We start from the raw sequence: 9979 nt of genomic DNA on the forward strand, positions 1-9979 counted from the left end.
CATTTATATTCCTTAATTAAAGTTACTGGTTGGCATTGGATAGATTCAAACTCTTGTTTTAAAGCACCACACCAGTAAAAAATTAGTTTTTCCTTTACTCCCCTGCAGTAGCATTCCATAGTTTAGTGGTCACTGTCATACGCAGCCCTGTCTGTTACCCCCTACCTGCTCTGGGTCCCACTGTGATCATCTCCCTTTTTCTCAGCCTGCTTCTCCTCTGGCAGCTTCTCTTGCTTTGAGCTGGCCTCCTGGAGTATTGGGCTCCCTCTGATGGCAGGCATGCGCCTGTCCACCTGTATTTATAGCTCAGCCCACAGGCTCTGGAGTCTTCTGGCATGTTCTCCTGAGGGTAAATATAGCCTCCACCTCCTCACCTCTTTGCTCAGTTGTTGTTGAGTCAGCAACCACATCACAGACTGGTGGGATTTAGCCTGATCAGCCAATCATCGACTGCAGTGGTGTCCCGCCCCAATCACTGACTGGCTGAGCGGGGCATCCATCAGCTCGTGACATAGCCGGCGGGGAGGTCAGAAGACAACCGGTGGGGTCCAGGAGCGGAATGCAGTGCTGTGCAGGCACTGGGACGGGTGAATATGGCTTCTTTTTTATGTTCCCCCACTCCCAGCCTGAAAATTTTTTGGGCCTGGCACCAGACTCCTTTAAAGGGGAACTCCAGGTAGAGGTTAATTTTTTTTTTTAACTTCTGCAGAAGCATATAGCATTACTTACCTGTCTATCCCAGTTTTGAAGCTACCAAAAATCCATTTGTTTGGGTTTTTTTTTGTTCTGTATTGTGTTTCTATCCTTCCTGGTTGAGCAGTTCCCAGAATGCAATGCTTTCCCTCAGCTGTTCATCACAGTCCCCCACCCATCACAATCAGTAAAATTAGTGCTGCACCTGCTTTTGGCCATTCATGGCGGATAACTCAGGGGATTGGGGGATCCAGCCAAGCCTCCTGTGAGATCACGCCCTGCCCCCTGCCTGCACCATCAGCCTGCGCTCAGCAAACACGCACAATGTGAGACAGAAGCATGGAATCTTTGTCTCCTAAGGTGGGAGAGCAGAGGGAGCAGGAGACAATGTGGATTGGCACAGAGGCCATCTTTTTTCACTTCCTAGATTTCTATCGGCTACCAGTGTGGCAGAACTGTACACACGGTAATACATTGTATAGACACATCTATATAACTTTTAATGTACTTTTCATAGAAAACACGTTTTTCTTATCCGGAGTTCCCCTTTAACATGGATGTTTCCATATGTGTGAGCTATATTGGCAGTGCTTGCATAGAAATAAATAGGGTTGCTGTGGATGCTAAATGATGAGGATCTCAGCTAATGGACTTCTTCTCAGACCATCATTGAACATCAGAAAGTAAAGATGAACCAGCACAAAAATGTACCCATCAGCTACCCTGCTAAGTCACTGGTATGGGGAAGAGCCAGAATATCTTGGCACATTAGATTATAGCGTTTATGTCAGATCTGGTTATAAATAATCAGGAGGAAGAAAGTAATTGTTCTCTGCCCCAGGAGAAGACAAGCAGAGGCACGTTCTATGTTCTGGCTCAGGAGCTGGAGAAGGAGCCCAGAAAAGCTGCCCTATCTATTAGATATATTCACACTGCAAATATTTACATTACTTACGATTTACGAATATTTCATCATACCTTTTACCTTGAATGCCTATGAATTATATCAACCGTGGTGATTTTTTTTCCCTTTCAAAACCTCAAGTCTTCCAGTACTTATTTGCTTCTGTATGTCCTGCAGGAAGTAGTATATTCTTTCCAGTCTGGCACCTCTGTCCATGTCAGGAACTGTCCAGAGTAGTAGCAAATCCCCATAGAAAACCTCTCCTGCTCTGGACAGTTCCTGACATGGACAGAGATGGCAACAGAGAGCACAGTGTCAGATTGGAAAGAATACACCACTTCCTGTCGGGCATACAGCAGCTGATAAGTGCTGGAATAATGGACATTTTTAAGCAGAAATAAATTACAAATCTATTTAAATTCTGACACCAGTTAATTTGAAAATAAATAAATAAAAATAATAATAATAATAATGACAACAACAACAACAATAATAATAATAATTCACCAGAGTACCCCTTTAAAGTCATACATTTAAGCCATTCTAACCTGTCGATTTTAGTGGGACTAATTGAATGTCATAAATCGTTTACATGGAGGCTTTCTGATACAGTTACATCATGATGGTCGTGCTGGAAAAGAAGCTGTGACTGAGATCCAGGCTGGTTCTGTTGTGGTGCACTGCTGTGAGGCTCGACCAGTCACTTGCCAGATTGTCATGCGTGGCGCCACTACTATGGTGGTTGGTCGGAGTATAGCTTAGCCAGATGTACTGTCATGACGCCAGGTATGGAGGCACCCTTTCCCCTGTGGTCGGTGACCTGCCGGGCTGTGAGGGGGTCCCTTGGGTGCTTATCACGGTGGTCTGGAGTGGAGTTGTGACTATTGACCCAAGGAAGGTGCAATTACTGTGTCAGTGTTTAAGTAATAATCACTTAAACACCATAAATAAACTCTTCTTTACTTTAGAAATACTTGATGCAATAGTATACAATAGACTTGACTTGACAATATACTTTGGACTTGACTGACAAGACTTGTGCTGAGAACTTGAGAAGTAGTACAGCCGTGCTGGCTTAGTTGTGTGTTGATAAGTAGAGTAAGTTCAGAGAAATAGAGAGGAGGAGGTTGTGAGAGTCCCAACCCAATGTAGTACTGTGCTCTGCCGGAACTTTAGAAGTAGAATAAGTAGAATACTTGAAAATAGAGAGAATACTTGTGCCCGTGTTTTGTCTACTTGTCTTTGCACCACCTATTGCCCCCCAGTGTCGGGTGACCTGTCCTTTGAGGGTGACACAAGCCTCAGACCTTGTTACCTAGGTTGAGCAGAGTGGCCAAGATTACCTGGTTACAACCGCGCTGTGAGATAGAGTAAGTAGGCTTTTAGCAACTTTGCTCTATCCGGATCAGTTCCTCTACTGTCCTGCACCTTTAGACTTGTTCTTGGCGTGAGCGTTTAGCACTGCATAGTGTGTAGAAGTGCTGTTTCAAGAAAAGAGTGTCCTTGTTTCTCATGTGTGTGTCTGTCCACTATCACACTCCAGACTAGACTACACTGCACTGTCCTCTAACAGGGGACCTGGCATAAGCCAGGTCCCAACTTGACTGCTGTAGGGACCATTCTGGCTTGTGTCCTCTCTGTACAGGAACCTGACTAAGACTGACTAAGTGTGAGACTACACTTCCTCTCCCCATGTTACAACTTCCTACAGGGTATGTTATACCTGCTGTGAGTGGATGAGAAGAGAGTTCAAAGAAGTTAGAGAACAGAGATAGGTGGAGAAAAGAGCTCTCATTGGTGCACAAATCACAAAGAACAATAACTCCTTGAGCACTACAGCTGTGCAAAACATAGATACAAGACATACATACTAGTGACATCTAGTGGCAAAACTTAGGTACTACTACATTACCACTTTTACTTAGAGTAGAGGCTTTTACGAGAGGTGTATAAACTAGTAACACCCATGGTGGGACTCCACACTGTCATGTCCAGGATTAGAGAGGCCTTGGATTCCAGCTAAATAACCCTTTAGATGCCACAGTCAATAGCAACATCAGGCTCCAAGGAGCTTGATAGTTGTTTGCTTTGTCTACCTGTTGGCACCCCTTCATTGCATTGGGTCAATGAGTTACCATGGCAACATGAGGCAAAGGCCTTCAGGTCTGTTGTAGGGAAGACCTGCAAAAACCCCCCTTTTAAAGCTACAATGACGGAAAAACATTTTTTCCCCATTTGTCCCATATTAGGAAGTATCCCATCTGACAATGGAAAACAAAACACATTTATGGTTGATAATTTTTATTGTGTGTTGGTCAATAAGTTATAAACACTATAACAACACATAGTAAATAATCTGCTTACAATATCTGTACATTGATCATCTCTATACACAGAACAAGTACATGAGTCTATGGCTCTTATACATGTCACCTTAAAGGGTCTTTCTGGGCTAATGAAATAATTATACAGAGGCAGGAAATGGTAGAAGAAGAAAAAAAGTACCCCCCTCCCCTGCTGTTTCGGTCCAGCTGATGGGTGTGGCTTGCTGATGTCACCAAAATCAGACACTTGCACATGACCGCTGATACCAGTGATTAATACCCTGTGCAGAGTGTAAGGTGATGTCATCAAGAAACATCCACATTTCACCAGGAGTAGGGGTGGGGATTTAAAGGGGTTGGCCACTAGTAAAATTGCTCAGTGTACAGTATTTGTAGGTGTACTTACTGCACGTACTGACTGCAGCGCCCTGTGTACCTTATAGGGCTTAACCAGACTCCCCTCCTCCAGGCTGTGCTGCCCTGCTCTGTGGTGAGTCTGTTCATAAGATGGCCGACATGGAGGAGCATGTGACCATGCCCCGCCCTCTGTGTCCTCCATAGGAATATACAGGCTCAGTGGTGGACACTGGGGGGTGGGGCGTGGTCACATGCTCCTCCATGTCGGGCATCTTATGAACAGACCACAGAGCAGGGCAGCACAGCCTGGAGGAGGGGAATCTGATCTAGCCCTATGAGGTACACAGGGAGCTGCTGTCAGTATATACAGTGAGGACATCTACTAATACTGTACGCTGAACTATTTTACTATAAAGTGGCCAACCCCCCCTTTTTCAAATTTTTTCATTAGTCCATAAAACCCCTTCAAATAAATAGACAATAATTTATATATTACAAAGACTAAAAGCAAAGGATTATCAGACAGTCATGTATGAACAGAAGATTCTACTAAGGTGGGGTAACATAGTAAATAAAGAGAGGGCAGGAAAGCCACTCCTGCCCCATCAGGTCAGGCTCAGCTATCGTGGTGTAGTCAGGAGGCAGGAACAGCACCAGGGGTTAGCGGGTGATCTTACTGCAATGGGTGGCACAATTCTATCTTCCATTGCCCCTAAATCTTCCCTGGCATCTCGTGATATCACTAGTCATGTGACACATGTAAAACACCTAACAAACAAGACTATAAGGACATAAAGCCCTCAAAGAGACCCAATCCAGTATTAACAGGACTTTATAATCTACATTTTATCACTTCAACAGTAATATAATAATATGAATGGGCCCAAGAAGTGAATTAAAGTTAAAAGCACACAGTGTCAGTACTGATAATAGTAGTGCGCATGGTATGTATGCACCATACTGCAGTTGCGTTGGCAACAGGACCAGAGATCTGGATTTTCGAGTCTCTATGTACATTATTTGGCAGTGGGACACACAATTATTGGCATATAATTCTAGCATCATTCCGACATATTTCTAAACACATGCGGCATCATCAGGGGGACGGCGATTCTAAAGTACACATTTCTGCCTGTAATATGGGGCTATGACAACATCAGTGATTTGAGACCATCTCAGTCAGCTTAGTTCCTGGCTTGTCATGTCTAGAAAAAAATAATGGGACTAAAATTAAGGTAAGAATCCATAGGTAGCTTGCTGTAGTGCAGTATTTGCCACTTTTTGCAGCAAGTGATTGCTAAAATACTATATAACTTGCCATTGTTTGACCAACTTGGTGCCCACGGACTACATTAGCTTTTTGGTGCCCCCAAGCAGAACAAATACTGAGTGGGTGAATATTGTAATAAATTAAGGAAAAGTGGTAAAATACATTGGAAGAAAAAAAAAAACAACAACAGATCTTGGTGTTTTCTGCTCATCTTCTTTGTGACTGAAGATGTGAAGAATAACTTCATGTTGGTAAAGGTCTTGTCCTGGGGATTGGAGCCCTTACAAGAGTATCTAGGAAGGAAAATATGGTATATATTAGGAGTCTGTGGTAGTTTCGACACTATGAACTCCGACACTAGGGGGAGCTGTGGAGCTTACTGCATTCTAAGTCAGCAAGCCCCCCCCCCCCATGTGCGTAATCCAATATTACAAAGTAAAGAACATTTATTCTTTTACTATATTGTAGTGTGAGCAATTCAGTTGGTACAAGCCTGACTGTGGCTGCTACCTTATTGTGGCAATTGGTGGGGGTCACAATGGTCGATCCCCCACAAATTGGACATGGAGGATTCAGACAACCCTTTCAAATTCCAAAACTACTTACAATGGAAAGAAGCCAGCACAGTCCTGAAATAATGAGGAGTCCACCAACTGCTGAGAAGAAAGCAATGAGTATATAGGCGTAGACTGGAAGTCCTGTAGACTCTGCAAAGAAATATTAAACACATTAAATCTTCCATTTTGTTGAAGTTAATATGTTAACTTTTATTTTGAGGCAACAACAGGTATCAGACTACACAGGGCTTGTTTTTGTAGTCTGTAACCATGGAGACACATAGATATGTATAGGAGGTAAAGACACACTGTCTGGTGATCCTAGGCTTTAAGGAAAGATTCTCAATGCCAATTAAATGGCCATTTAATCTTGTGCTGCTATCTACAATGGTGGATTTGGAGTCAGTTTAGGATAATAGTCACCTATATTAGCCATGAGCAACCCCCCCCCCCCCCATATCTACTGTCTTGAACACTGCTAGTTCGAAATATAGTTTTGCGGACTGATCCTGTAGTGGTGTCAGAGATCTCTTTTAGCCACTTATCTCCCTCGGCTCATATGGTAAGTAGGGGCTGAGAACTTCTATGGTGGAGGATGAGGTCAATGTCTTTTCCATTTTGGTAAACACTTCAGAAATGCCATCTACTAATTCCTATGTGAGTTTGACTTACCTGGCGATGTGTCTACAGGGATAAGTGGCTCTGTGTGAAGAAGAAATACCATTTAATGAATAGGGTGGATATGAAGAGGTGACAGAAGAACCTATGTACACTCATATATTGTGATCTGGCAGAAGACCACCGGCTTCAAAATATGGATGAACTATGACCAGGTAATAGTATATGAACAGGTCTAATCACCAACACAGATACCATGATGCCTCTGAAATTGCTGGTACCATACCACAGAAAAGGTATATACTCATATAGATTACACAACAAACCTTCCACTTAGAAATGTCTGAATAAATTGACAGCTAGGCCCTACAGTTCCCCTTGTCAAGGGGGCGTTAACCTACATACTGCAACACTGTCCAATCAGTGCTGACCGGCATACTTTCTGGACACACCTCTTTGATGAGGGAAATTAAAACGCCCTGTTGTCAATTTATTCAATATATTTTGAGGAGGAATAACAGAGAAGTGGCACAAATCAAGCTCCCCCCCATTGTCACTGCTTGGATTGCTTGTTACACTAGGTGTCTCTACCTGTGGTATTCTAGAGGCCCTATACAGCTCTGTTACTGTGTCGTAGATGTGTGATCACTATACGACACTCATATGTAGACACTTTTATTATACTCTCATTGTATTGCAGTATTGTGTGGCCATTATATAGCATATAAACTATCCCCTCAAAAATGGTGTATATGCTTACTGTCATCTGCTGCTGCTGTCGTAGTCGTTTGTACAGTTGTTCCTATTAGAAAAAAAAAAAATTATAAAAGACTTCAGGCCGGTATTCTGCAATATTTTAGCCATATAGCGTAGTATAGTTTTTCTATAAATTCACATTTTAGAGCGAGCAGAGTCACCCTGAACAGTTCCTAGTGTTCCTACTTTTTGCCCACAATCCGTCTTATAATACGTTTATATGAAGGTTATGGCCCGGATCCTGATACTGGCGTATACTGGGTCATGGCGGCTCAAAACTGGTTGTGGTTTGACAACAGATCCACCCATGACATCTTAATAGCTTTCCATCTTTAAGAACATTGTCTTCTCTCGGCTAGGTGTGAGCTGTGACTCATGTTTCCTCACCTCGCAGCCATCTCATTCTATTATCCTAACAATTAGCTGGTGGATTCTGCTATAATATCCTCATCTATAGGTGATTATATGTGTAATAGTGACTACTGGGTCACTGATCATGGACGACACACTGGCCACCCTTGCCATTACTCTCTTTTCTTGTTGTCACATAGGACAGGGAAGTCTCCGGTAACCCCTTAATTCACTGATTTTCTACTAACAGAGGGAAGATGACATGTAAATGGCGGCCTGTTGGCTCTGTTTGTTGGAGTAGACGTGCTCCCATAAGAGCCAACAGCTAGTGCCAAGAGGCAGCCACTACCCCCATAAGAGAGGGGGTTCTTCTTGGCAGGACTGGGTGTCTCTTATGGGATCACTTTAATTGAGGGCTATGACTGTTTTGCTATGTGTAATGGATCACAATTTTTCACTGGCTGTACCTTAGTCTTATGGAGATGTTAGCTGTCTCGTATAGGGTCACTGGTCACAGAAACTCCATAAATATCTGCCACGGTACCCCTTTAAACAGCAGCTATAAAACCTCCATCTATATCAGTCATAGATAAATATTAGCCATTGAACACCCATCTATATCCGCCATGGAACCCCCATATATATCAGCCATAGAATACCCATCTATATTAGCCATAGAACAACCATCTATATCAGCCATAGACACCCATCTAAATAAGCAATAGAACCCCCATATAAATCAGACATAGAACCCCCATATATATCAGCCATAGAACCCCCATATAAATCAGCCATAGAACCCCCATTTATATCAGCCATAGAACCCCCATTTATATCAGCCATAGAACACCCATATAAATCAGCCATAGAACACTCATCTATATCAGCCATAAGACACCCATATATATCAGACATAGAACCCCCATATAAATCAGCCATAGAACCCCTATCTATATCAGCCATAAGACACCCATATATACCAGCCATAGGACACCCATATATACCAGCCATAGAACACCTATATATACCAGCCATAGAACCTCCATTAGTCATACCACCACCTATAAATATCAGCTATAGAAGCCCCAATATCTGCCCCTAAACAGAGCAGGAAGGTGGTGAAAGAGGCATCAACGGCAACAAGTTATGGTGCGTTTACACGTAACGATTATCGTACAAATTTGCGCCATAACGATCGAATTCGAACGATAATCGTACGTGTAAACACAGCGAACGATCATACGACGAACGATACATCGCGCATGTTATCAAATCGTCGTTCGTAAAAAATTTGCAAATCGTTCCGTGTGAACAGTCGTTCGCCGATTTAACCAATGTGAGATAGGCTTAAGCGTTCGCAAAACGATCACACAACGAATTTTCCGTACGATATATCGTACCGTCTAAACGCTGCTCGTTATGAAAAAAAAACGTTACTCCGACATCGTTAATGGTACGATCGGGCCAATTATCGTTACGTGTAAACGCAGCATAATACAGATCTGTCAGCAATGAGACGGGACCAGTCTAAGGATCTCACAGTCACCCTGTACTTGTGCTGTAATAATGGCTGGGACTCAGCAGGAGATCTCTATTCAATGTTCATCTTATGTGCATAGTTCTCCTGTGATGTAATCCTGGCTCAGGATCAGCAAAATTTACTCCTTTTATTCCTATTCACGCCCTTAATGATCAGCGACAGGTCTGAGCAGGACGGCAGCGTCTGTAGCTTATCAGATTCATAGAAAGAGAGGTTACTGATCTGCTATCTGCTTGGTGGATATGCTGCAGTGCCAGTGTTACAGCGTATATATATATATATATATATATATATATATATATATTTGCCTTTCAGGAGTCTGGGGAAGTTGTCTTGGTCCCAACCCTTGTTGTGACATTCTAGGTTAATATTCTATTATTCTATGATTCTGGAGGACCCAGCATGTCCATACATTACACAGACACTCCATTGATTTCATGGTAATGCTTCTTTGCTCCTGTGGTGGCGCTGCAGGAAAAGTAAACACTTGCTACTAGTTTCCTTCACAGATTAGAGCTGATCACTGGGGGTCCTAGCAGCAGAAACACCTCTGATCGGTAATTTATTAGGCATTGTAAAAGCAGAGAACCCCTTTAATGCAGGGGGTCT

At 42.9% G+C, this 9979-nt stretch overlaps 1 long non-coding RNA gene across 1 annotated transcript; it reads right to left on the bottom strand.

Annotated features, from left to right (window-relative positions):
* Nucleotides 1-4698: 4698 nt before the first annotated feature.
* Nucleotides 4699-7555, bottom strand: LOC138765742 (uncharacterized). The gene is made up of 4 exons (XR_011358631.1): nucleotides 7484-7555; nucleotides 6778-6807; nucleotides 6155-6255; nucleotides 4699-5841 (listed from the first exon to the last, which is right to left on the bottom strand). It is a non-coding gene; the product is annotated as an uncharacterized lncRNA (long non-coding RNA).
* Nucleotides 7556-9979: the final 2424 nt, after the last annotated feature.

Source organism: Dendropsophus ebraccatus, chromosome 10, assembly GCF_027789765.1.
Source record: "Dendropsophus ebraccatus isolate aDenEbr1 chromosome 10, aDenEbr1.pat, whole genome shotgun sequence".
NCBI classification, from domain to species: Eukaryota; Metazoa; Chordata; class Amphibia; order Anura; family Hylidae; genus Dendropsophus; species Dendropsophus ebraccatus.